We start from the raw sequence: 12,967 nt of genomic DNA, 5'->3' as shown, positions 1-12,967 counted from the left end.
TTGACTTGACTTCATCATTTCCACTCTGTTTTGAAAAACAGTTCCAAGCTTTGTCACGAAGAAGTTAGTTCTCCTTGTCCACACGTCGCTAGTGTAGATCTGTATCTCAGGGTCATGACTGAAGAGTAGGTATATTGTTGTACTGCGTCTTGTGGGTGTCAAGGTCAGTAAATAAACAGAGCAAAGATGACAAAACAGAAGGAAAGGGAACATAGAACCATTTCCCACCATAATACTAGATCATTTATCAAGCAACCTGTTTCATTGGTAGGGTTAGAATAGCTTAGAAGCTCAGTGAGATGCTGACTAAATTAAGGAAAGACAGAAAGGCTGAGGTTAGAAGAGGAGGATGGGTAGAAGTGCAGAAATTCTGGCTGAAAGGCCTTTTAAGAGGGAGGCAATTGCTCTGGTTACTCAGTAACCCGGAGCAACAGTTGTCACTTACCTCTCCCCTAATACCCTTCACCCTCAGCACACGTGAAGAGGGACTGCTCCGAATCAGCCAGCACTCTCTTTCTCTCTTGAAAGCTTGTTACCCTTCAGGGAAAGACTTATAGAGTCTTCATGAAATGCCTTAAACACTTTGATCACAAATAGACTTCCTCCTTGTGATGTTTGCAATTGTTTTCAGGGCTGGGTGTGGTGGATCGGAGCATTTATTTAAATGACAGCTTGTCAAATCAGCCAATTCTTCTTATGATTGTGCTGATGTTCTAAGTTTCAATATCAAAGCCATAATACAGTGAAATATGCACGGATAGCTTCACGGCATGCACCATAGTCCAGAGGCCCAAAAGGTTTGCGTGACTCACTGGAAGAGTGGCGTGGCTTTTGTGCACTAGATGCATGTAGGGATTTTGTCAAACACACACATGCACACACTCACGTCCAGACTAGCACAGGGAGGTGCTAAACGGTTGGTGGCAAGAGGAACCAGACTGAACCAGTCAAAGTTCTGAGACTGCTTTCCACAGCCAGGGAGAGTGTGAATGAAGGCTGTTTGGAGGCCAGGATTTTGACTAACCCACGGAATGGTACCAGCACAAAGACTCTGGTGAGGGTAATTCCATTAGGATTCACTTGAGAATAAAAGAGCTGCTACTTAGGATGGATGCCCCAATGTTTGCTGTTTACTTTTCTATAAAAACAATGTAGTAGCACTATCTCTGTGATCCTCAGGTTGAGAAGCACTGTGATGATGATGATGATGATGATGATGATGATATTGATAATAAAATGTTGCTGGACTATTTGGGTATAGCATGTTTGGAATTGTGATTTTAATAGTTATTTGATGCCATAAAATGGGTTTAAAAATAAATATATACGTAAGGATAAACATATGTATTGTTTTTTTTGTTTGTTCGTCGTTTTTTTTTTTTTGTTAGCGAGAGAGAGAGAGGAGAAGAGCAAAGAGCTCATTACTTGTAATTGTAAAAGTAAAACATGAACACCCTCTCTCTTCTCCTGCCATAGCTAGGCCTAGTAGCACTAATTGAACTAATTTATTTTTTTTTCAATGATATTTTTTCTTCTCTTACGTCAAAGAAAGCAAATTTTAGATTATAAACCTTATTTTTCGAATTTAATAATCGTCTATTGAATAAAAGCTTAATTCACAGACTTCCCTACAAAAAGCAGAGTAAAGACAATTTGCAAAGCCATTGCAGCAGGTTACTGTCCACCGCCACTGTGAAAAGACTATCTCACGCTCTACATGACACCTTGTTTTGTTCCTTTGCCTGCTCCGCTTTGGAAAGCCATGTAAATGAATGGCCGTGGGTGAATCACACACGGATGGAGATTAAGTCTCGAGTCCTAACTCACAAAATGAATCATGCAACCTGTTGAGAGCCCAAGTCATCCAGAGCAGCTGTCTCAACACACCGAGGTTACGAGCCTCCATCAGTACTTGCTGTGGGGTGTGTTTTTATGGCTATCAATCTGTGGGCGTATTTTGGATTCCTTTTTCAATTTTTGGCCTGACAGAGTTCAGCTGGTCTTCTTCAGAATAACAAATGATATCGGTGGCCACTTCAAAACCGGATGAAAAATAAACATTTTTAAGTGTCCGCTCAGAAAAACATGGCCATTTACTGGCTAAGAAATGCTACATATTGTTTTAAGTTACTGTTACTCAGGAAAAGCTCTCTTAAGGTCATTTCCTGCCATTCAGTGGCGACAAATCTCCACTTACTTTTGGCCGAGAGTCCTTAGCTGGCATAGTAACTCCAAGCTAGTTTTGAAAAAATAAGTAATAATTGTTCCGTGGTAAATTAAGCAGTTGAAAATATCTCAGTGATTTTAGTACACAGTTGTTAGCAGTAGGATATGAAACACTTTTGGTACTGAGTAAGTTCAGAGTTAATGAAATTAATTACATTTTTATATAATTGAATCTTTAAAAAATATTTTTTTTATTATTATTATATTTTATTTTTCCCCCATTTCACCTGCAAACAGCTGTAAATATATAGGTAACACTTTAAAATAAAGTTCCATGTGTTAGCATTACAACTACGTTAACATGAACTAACAATGAAAAATACTACTAAATCATTAATTCATCTTAATTAACAGTAATTTTGGCATTTTGCAAATACATTATTAAAATCATAAGTTGTATGTCAATGTTATGACATGTCATATAATGGATATGAGCTAACATGTACTAACAATGAACAGCTGTATTTTTTATTAACTAATGTTAACAAGCTTAATAAATACTGGAACAAATATATTGCTCATTGTTAGTTCATGTTAGTTAGTGCATTAAATATGATTACCAAATGGAAACTTATTGTAAAATGTTACCAATATATTTGTGGCATACTGTGTGAATTCTTATGATTATTAATCATGTTCAGACACTTTTCCATATAACAGTGCTTTTAAAGCTCTGTTGTAGTCATGTACTGTAGCTATGAATCATATCAAGAGAAACCAATAGAAATTGGTCCAGATTCATATTTAGACCTGCTTGCTGGTCGTTATAGAAACCGTTGATCAGATGGTCCACCAAGCATGTCAGTCAGTGATGTAACTGCTCAGATCTCATCTGCTGCCACGATATGAGAAGAGAACGCTGCTGATTGCATAATTGCCATCACAACACATATAATTACTTGCCATTATAACAGATGCTTTTTTTGTGCTAATCAAATTACAGTAAACCAACTGCAGCCATCAGGAGCAACTAGGATCTCGAAACCAAGATCCATTACTGAGACGGCTGCCTTTTCTGCAATGATTTTGAGTCTGCATAATGGATTTAAATTTGATAAAAATGGGTTAAACAGTGGTAAGAGTATTGCACTTTTATTGTCAAATGAAATTACCATTAAAATTTTGTTAGAATAATAATAATAAAAAAACTCTGTAAATATATAGTTTAAAAATTGTATTAAACTGAATAATTTGTGGAAAAAAAATTGTGGCTCTGTTTTTAAATAATAATTTATTTAATAATTAATTAAATTAATAATTATAATTAACATTTTCTTAAGAATAAAATTAATTTTATAAATATTTAAATAATTTAATATTTTGTATAAAAAAGCTTTGGTAACTCTTTCTATGAAGCCCATATTTATAATACATTATAATGGTATTCTTAAGGCATTATATTAAATGCATAATGGCATTATATATATAATATTATAATATATATATGAATATATATATATATATATATATATATCATATATATATATATACGTATATATATATATATATATATATATATATATATATATATATATATATATATATATATATATATATATATATACGTATGTATAATATATATATATATAATATATATATATATATATATATATATATATATATATATATATATATATATATATTATATGCTATATAATCTTATGAATATTCCAAAGAACAGTTTTAATGTTTTATAATATTTACTTATTTGTGGTTATAGCTTTTAAGAGTATGATGATTTATAACACACAGTGAACATGTTGCAATCCACCACAAGTTACAATAGATTATATTTCTTATGGTTATAATGTATTATAAGTCTCATATCTTTCCATCTTTCTCATGCTACTTTACTTAAAGTAATCAATGACCACTTATAAGTATAGTTTTATTAATAATAATATTTTTCCCATCAAACAGCCATAAAATCAGATATCAGATTAGATGAATGTGTAATATGACACGTTGTTTTTTTTTTTTTTTTTTTTACTATTTTTAATGTAATATCAGTTTAATATCAGATTATTTTGATGGTACGCTTTAGACAGCTGTTGATAAGTAACTCTGCAGCCAACTACTTCCAACTAGCAGTCATTGGAGTATTAGTAGTATGTCTGCTAAATGCTAACACTTTATTTTGATGGTTCCCCAACCGACAAACTGACTATCAGTAATTTTGCAAGTACGTCGACATTCTTCCTACCCTAACCTTAACCTAAGACTACTAATACTCTAACGAGAGTTAGTTGACATGTAGTTGCAATGTTGCTTATAGTCAATAGACTAAGGGGACCATCAAAATAAAATTTAATCTAACATATATAAATAAAATAAAATTTAATCTAACATATAAACATTGCATTTTTTTCAGTTGAAATTATTCACATCAAAATGAATAAGCCTCACAGTGAACACTCAAATAACACTCCACACCTAACCACTTACACGATGTAGTAAGATACTGTGCAGATCTTAAATAAACAATGTCAAGATATAGTCCAATATAAATGTAAAAGTAGGTTTAATGTGCTGTTCATTGTGTTATAAATAATCATAATCTTAAAGGGTATAACCACAAATGAGTAAGCATTATAATGTATTATAATTGTTGTTATGATTATTTATAAGATGATATAACATTATAAAGTTTTTTAGAATGCATTATGCATTCATTATACTGCCTTAAGAATGCCCTTATAATGTATTACAAATATGGGCTTCATAGAAAGTGTTACCAAAGTTTGTTATTTATTTATTTATTTAATTATTTATTATTATTATTAATATTATTATTTGGCTAATTGATTTTTTAAGCTAATTGACTCATTTCAATTACTGTAAGCTTCCTCACACAATTATTTAATCAGTTTTTAAATGAACAGTTAGTTTAAATTATAATAATTATTATTATTATTATTTTTTTATCAGTTTCATATCTCATTATCCCTTAGGTGCTGTTTGGGGTATTTTTGACCCCAAATGACGTTTGCTGAAAGAAAAAAAAAAGAAAAAAAAATGTTCCCTTTATCTAAATGGCATGAGACTTTGTACGGTTGTCAACACCAGGTAGCTCTATATACAGTATATATACTGTGTATATATAGATATATATATATATATATATATATATATATATATATATATATATATATATATATATATATATATATATATATATATATATATATTTAAAATAATAAACTGGATTGATATCTGGTTGTATGTTAGTGGGAAAAAGTCATAATCAGGATGTTTGGTGCCTCTGGAGACCCCACATTGAACAATAATTCTCAGTCTGTGTGGCCTAAACTTTTATGTTCCTCATTTTATATACTAGAAATGATAACTCAGACTTTGGATTATAGAATCCTACGATGCTGTGTTGTGTGATGACGGTAAATACTAGGGTATCACCACTGCGATTTCACAACTCATAACTCTACTTGAATGAGTGGTGAAACATGCCTAGTTTACCAAAATATCTGTACTGGACATTACTAACAGTTGCTTTAACTTCATTAAAGGCAAAGTTTTAGAATGCAGTTGAACTTTTGGTGGAAAATATTGAGAGACAGTATGTATGTGGACAGGAAAAAGCAGACACCTGTTTTAGAGGCTATCAGAGCTTAAACGATAGAAAGTCCACTCAGAACACCACAGGTGCATGTTGGGTTACGTAATTCATTACAGCAATGTGCATGAATTGAGAGGGACATTTTTTGCAATCAAATTAGCGAGTTTGATTATTATTTTGTTCACTCAGATGTATAAGTGTGTCCACAATACAATGTAACATAGAAACCAGCAGTTCTTGAAGGAAAAATGAACTTGATACAATAAAAAAACTACTCCACAAATTGAAAATTATTGTCAATAGTATCACTGTTTAATGTTACTACTTCCCAAATGTGACATAATATGACTTATACTGTGGTGTACATACTGTATAAAGAATAGAATATTTTTACCAATCACATACCATTCTTCAAACATATGATTCAAATTTTGTAGATACGTAGATAAAATTTCCCCAGCAATCCTAGATACTAAGCTAAACATTCATACTGTATGACCTTTTTTTTTTAATCAGTGAAACCATTAAAATGTCTCTGGCCCTGTGAATTTCAACAAAGACTCTGATGCAACTACATCACCTTTCATTGGTTCAGCCCTGTAAGTCTTTTAACTTATAGCACGTTAACAACTGTTTGAGTGTGCTGAAAAGCCCAGTGCTCTGAGTCTGTGGCTATCAGTGTTGGGGAAGTTACTTTTAAAAGTAATGCATTACAATATTGCATTACTCGCTAAAAAAGTAACTAATTACGTTACTTAGGTACTTTTTATGGAAAGTAATGCATTATGTTACTTTTGCGTTACTTTCGCATTACTATTTGAATATGAGCAGGGCTTTATTGTTATAGCAAATGTAAAAGTCCTTTCACACCAAAAGGGTAATGAATAAACCTCAGTCTGAAGGAAAAGTAAATTCACGTCTATATAGTAGAACACAGGAGAAGAAGGTTCAACATTCTTCAGCAATAAAAAACAACGAAGCACAATTGTTAGTTTATCTAAAGTCATTTTTGCTTATTAGTATGGTTGAACTGGATCATCAAGGGTCAGCGGCAAAGACATAAGTTAATAAAATGGGATTAGATACATTTGTGTTAATTAACATATTTAATTATTGCAGGTTTGCGTCATATTCTGAGATTGCATTTCACTTTTAATTAATTTCGATTAATACTAAATCTGTTTTATGTGAGTGGGATGAATTAATGCACATTCAAATTTAGTCTAGACCTACAATACAGGTCAAAAGTTTGGAAACATTACTATTTTTAATGTTTTTGAAAGAAGTTTCTTCTGCTCATCAAGCCTGCATTTATTTGATCAAAAATACAGAAAAAAAAAATTAATATTGTGATATATTATTACAATTTAAAATAATTGTTTTTAAATTTATTATACTTTAAATTATCATTTATTTCTGTGAGCAAAGCTGAATTTTTAGGATCATTATCACATGATCCTTTAGAAATCATTCTAATATGATGATTCATTATCAAAGTTGGAAAACAGTTCTGCTGCTTAATATTTTTTCAGAACATGTGATACTTTTTTAGGATACTTGATGAATAAAAAGTAAAAAAAAAAAAAAAAAAAAAAAAAAAAAAAGCTTTGTTTTTAAAATATATTTTTCTTTTGTAATAACAATATACACTACTGGTCAGTTATTTGTGGTCAGTAATTTTTTCTTTCTTTTTTTTAAAATAAAATTAATATTTTTTTTCTGGATGTGTGTGTTTATTTGGTTAGATGTGTTGGTAAGGAAAATATATTATTAGAATATATATTATTAGATTTTTTTTTTTTTTTTTTTTTTTTTAATAAATGCAGTTCTTTTTTAACCTTTTATTCATCAAATATATTAGACAGCAGAACTGTTTCCAACACTCATAATAAATCCGAATATTAGAATGATTTCTAAATGATCATGTGATAGACTGGATGTTACATGTGACACTGAAGGCTGGAGTAATGATGCTGAAAAATTCAGCTTTGCATCACAGGAATAAATAATTTTTTTAAAGTATATTCAAATAGAAAACTATTATTTTAAGTTGTAATAATATTTCACAATATTACAGTTTTTTTCTGTATTTTTGATCAAATAAATACAGGCTTGATGAGCAGAAGAGACTTCTTTCAAAAACATTAAAAATAGTAATGTTTCCAAACTTTTGACCTCTACTGTACATCATGTTCACACAGCGCACAGAACGCCTTTATACTTCCGATTTTTCCCAATATGGGGACAGGAGACTTGTGTCAATAAATGGGAAAACAAAGTATCTGACGTTACTTTTTTGAAAAAGTATTTTCTTGTAGATTAAAAAGTAATGTGTTACTTTACTAGTTACTTGATAAAAGTAATCTGATTATGTAACTCCCATTACTTGTAATGCGTTACCCCCAACACTGGTGGATATACATTGTGTTGTAATTTCTTTCTAACCAGGCGCTGATGGACTGGTTTGGAAAAGCTCCTGATAGAAGAGGAAAGCACATGTGCTCACAGAAAAATCTCACATCTTTCGATTTTGTAATGTAAATGTATAGCGATATTGCTACATGTCCATATTTACAGTAAATAACTTTGATATTATATTCATTAATATTACATTGTTACTTAGTATTAGATCAGATTTAACCAAGAATACTCTCACCTACATTTTTAACTTTTTTTTTTAATATCCCTGTAGCATAGTGCTTTTACTCTACAAGCAATGTATCACACAATGTTTTTTGATAATTAATTGCAATAAAAATTAAGAGTTTATTAGCCCTTAATTAATTTAAAATGTAATTAATATCTAATAAATCAATACAGATCATACTTTTTAAGAAGCGTGTTGTCTTGTCTTACTGTTGTAATTTTATTCCTTAGGAAGACAGCTTCAAATAAAATTTTATTTGCACTTATGAAGTAACAAAATAGATGGAGGGTATAATAATGCATAATGACTGCCTTAAAGATGTGGGCTGTTTTGGGAGAGTTGAAGTTAGCAGTAAATAACTGTCATTACCTTCAAGATAATTGTTTGTTTTACATTAATGGCTGTTTGTTCTGCTTTTAAGTGCTTTGGAAATGCCACTGTATTTCGCAAGAGCAGTTTGTCACAGACATGCTCAGCAATAAAATTCATAGTATTTGTATTGGTCATGGCATATATATAGAGACAGAATTTGTCCAGCTCAATAATTACAACATTCTAGAATGTTTAAACAAAGTTTATTGTAACAGACAGAAAATAAAAAGGGCTGACATTAAAGACATTTATAATGCTAAGATTTTTATTTCAAATGAAGTTCTTCTGAAATTTCCATTCATCAAAGAATCCTAAAAATAATGTATCACAGTTTCCACAAAAACATTAAGCAGCACAACTGTTTTCATCATTAATGATAAGAAGAAATGCCCCAGAGCAGAAAATCAGCATATTAGAATGATTTCTGAATGATCATGTGGCAATGAAGACTAGAGTCAAATTGTAATAATATGTATTATTATTATTATTATTATTATTATTATTATTTGATCAAATCAATGCAGCCTTGGTGAGAATTAGAGATTTTTAAAAACTTTTGACCGGTAGTATAACACATTAGACTTGACTAAAATCTATTAATGTAGATGTTACTACACAATGCACATTTTAAATGCTTTATACAGTGTGCTTTCTTTAGTAATGCTCATACTAATGAATCCCCTTTGGCACTCCATCACCTCCAAACTTAAGTGTCTCCCTCGTTTGTTAATTAGAGCTGCAGGTCTTTAACACTTTCCCAGGTGTGGGGTTCACTGTGGATGCCTCTCACCACGGAAACCAGACTGGGATTGCCCAGAGGCCAGTACACCTCTTATTACTCATTTTAGAGCATTCCTCAAACAATAGACGGCCGCATTTCCTAATGTACTGCAAGTAAATACAAATTCAATTTGCAGTAACATGCTTTGAATTTCAAATGTCTAACTCACTGTCAGAAATGTATTTTTGTTTGTGCAGTGGTTCAATATGATCTGATGGTTTTGGCTGTGGATCTCAGAGGAGGGCCGTCAACTATACTTTGCTCTGGATGTCTTGGGAATATGTCACTATAGTGTTTAGATTGTATTCCCAACCCCATTCATTCTAGAAACTGGAGTCTGGCTTAACAAGCCCTCTCTGGACATGCTGAACTCTATGAAGGAAAAACTATTTTCACTCTTTGCAGTATAAAGTGATTTTTGAGTCACATCTGAGTCACATTTAATGTGGTAACATTCTTTAAAACTTCTTAAGATACACAATTTCAGGGATCATTCATGTCTAATGCTCAAACATGAGGGAAGAGATACTGTACATGCAAAGGTCAAGTAACTTAAATGGATAGTTCACCCCAAAAAATGAAAATTCTGTCATTAATTACTCATCGTCATGTCGTTCCAAACCTGTAAGACCTTCTTTCATCTTCAGAACACAAATTAAGATATTTTGGTAACACTTTAGAATAATGGTCTGTTGTTAACAAGTAACTATGCAAGTGAAGTAAAGTCAAGTTCCCTTTATTTGTATAGCACTGTATACAATACTGGTTATATCAAAGCAGCCTGACAGAGTCAAACAGAAAAATAGTTTGTTGATGCAAGAAGACAATAACAGTTATTTTTCAGCTAAAGTCAGTTCATTGATGATTCAGTGATGTGATCACCCAGTTCAGCTCAACCCAGTTCAATAGTGTCTGTGCAATCAGTCAAGCGTCCCCAACTAAGCAAGCCAAAGGTGACACTAGCAAGGAACCAAAACTCCATCGGTGACAGAAATGGGAGTCAGTCAAGGAGCCAGTTCTCCTCTGGCCAGACAAAACCAGCATGGTGTGGTTTAATTCCAGGCTGCAACACAGGTGGAGAGGTCTTGTCTGGTTCCTGTGGTCTTGTGCCAATGGTCGTCGAGGTGATGAGGTCTTTGCAGGTACTCTGTCTCTGGGACGCATCTAGTTGAAGTGGTCTCTGTTGACATTCAGGGCTGTAGAGATACAGACTGATCTGTAGATACAGACTGGTCTGTAGATACAGACTGGATCTGGGTGGCTACAATGACCTCGGAATAAGAATGAAAGAAAATAATATTAGCGTATACTGTAGATGTCATTCTTCTTACGATGTAACGAGTACATTGAATGTTATGGGAAGTGGTCTCCGTTCCAGTTGACCTACATGCAGCCTAACAATCCTTTAATGGATCTGAATTATAGAAATGTGATAGTGTGTTATGTGTATGCCAGGTTAAAAAGATGGGTCTTTAATATAGATTTAAACTGACAGAGTGTGCCTGCCTCCCGAACAATGCTAGGTAGAATGTTCCAGAGTTTGGGTGCTAAATAGAAAAAGGTTGATTTTGATATTTTAAGTATTATCATTCTGCCAGAGTTTTGTGATCGCAGTGGACGTGAAGGACTATAATGCGATATGAGCTCGTTCCAGTACTGATTAGCTAAACCATTCAGGGCTTTATAAATTATTTTCAAGATTTTAGAATGTATTCGTTTTTCAATAGGGAGCCGGTGCAGAGTTGACAGAACCGGGCTAATATGGTCGTACGTTCTAGTAAGAATTCTAGCTGCTGCATTTTGGACAAGCAGGAGTTTGTTTAAGCACACAGAGCAACCACCCAATAAAGCATTACTATAATCTAACCCTGAGGTCATGAATGCATTAATTAACATTTCTGCATTTGATATAGAGAGCATAGGTTGCATTTCAGATATTTTTAAGAGGGAAAAATGCAGTTTTACAAATGCTAGAAACATAGTTTACAAAGGAAAGATTGCTATCAAATACCACACCTAGGTTCCTAACTGATGACTAGGAATTAATAGAGGAGCCATCAAGTGTTAGACAGTGTTTTATTAAATGTGGAGGTTTTTGGTCCAATAATTAAAAAGTGCTTTTTAGTTAACACCATGTCTCTTGAATGATTGTTTCCAGCCAATTTGAAGGTTTTAGGGACCTATTCCTAAAGACATTGATGAACTAATAATATTCAGAAGAGGATCTATGACTTCTGGAAACACCTCTTTTGGTAGCTTTGATGGAATTGGGTATAACATAATGTTATTTGGAAGAGGTTTTATGCAATTATAGAAACACCTCTTTTGGTAGCTTTGATGGAATTGGGAAAAAAAAAAAACACAAATGAATAAATAAATAAAATACTTGGTTTTAAGCAAGTTATTTCTATATGGTGCTTTAGTGTGTCAGTAGGAAATAGTTTACATTTCCAAACATTCCTTTTGCCATTAATTGTAATAATCCAGTGAGATTTTTGTATGCACAAGGAGTCTGAAACAACCATTGCTCCACAGAGATCTGATCTAATCATCATCCAGTCTGTCTGGGATTACAAGAAGAAACAGGAAAAAATGGAGACAGACTAAATCCAGGAATTGTGGCAATGTCTCAAAGATGCTACAAGAAACCCACCTACAAAGCTACAGTACTGTGAAAAGTTTTAGGCACTTGTGTTAGAATGCTGTAAAGTGAGGGTGCTTTCAAAAATAATGTCATAAATAGATTTTATCAATTAACTAAATCAAATCTATATATGGTGCGACCACATTTTGCATTTAAAACAGCTTTTGTCCTAAGTGCACTTGTGCATAGTTTTTCAGGTAGCTTTACAGGAAGGTTTCTTGTAGCATTTTGGAGACGTTGCCACAGTTCCTCTGGATTTAGTCAGTCTCAGTTTTTCCTGTTTCTTCATGTAATCCCAGACAGACTGGATGATGATGAGATTAGATTTGAAAGAAGAAAAAATCCAGAAACTGCAAATTTTCAATTTTCTTGATTTGATTATTCTTTCTTACCATATTCTTAAAAATTCCAGCCACAATCAATCCCAATGTATATACAATTACAGGTGATTAAGCATATAAATTGTTAGTTTGTTGTTTTACACATGTGCACAATGGCATTGTCGACAAACGCAAGCATTTTTGACAATTGTTTCTGGCCAGTCCGCTCGTTGTATTGCATTTTTAACCACAGCTGTCGTCATTTTTTTTTTGTCTGGCAATGGCAGCAGGTATGTGATAACATTTCAAATTTGAGCCTGTACTCCATCGATTCTGGCACCCAACATCACAACAAGATGATAATAATAATTCATTACATTTATATAGCACTTTTCTAAGCACT

At 32.5% G+C, this 12,967-nt stretch overlaps 1 protein-coding gene across 4 annotated transcripts in view; it reads right to left on the bottom strand.

Moving 5' to 3' along the window:
• The window catches only part of LOC109103872 (forkhead box protein O1-A-like), a 103,409-nt gene that overhangs the window by 13,563 nt on the left and 76,879 nt on the right, over positions 1–12,967 (bottom strand). Inside the window, exon 6 of one of the 4 annotated variants that reach the window (XR_006161720.1) lies at positions 10,451–10,871. The exons of the other annotated variants lie outside the window; for them this stretch is intronic. The gene's annotated coding sequence lies outside the window, so the exon portion shown is untranslated. Of the gene's footprint in view, positions 1–10,450; positions 10,872–12,967 lie in introns of those variants that run through there. 4 annotated transcript variants of the gene reach the window in all.

Source organism: Cyprinus carpio, chromosome A15 (assembly GCF_018340385.1).
Source record: "Cyprinus carpio isolate SPL01 chromosome A15, ASM1834038v1, whole genome shotgun sequence".
NCBI lineage: Eukaryota > Metazoa > Chordata > Actinopteri > Cypriniformes > Cyprinidae > Cyprinus > Cyprinus carpio.
This window is presented reverse-complemented; position numbering and strand designations above follow the sequence as displayed.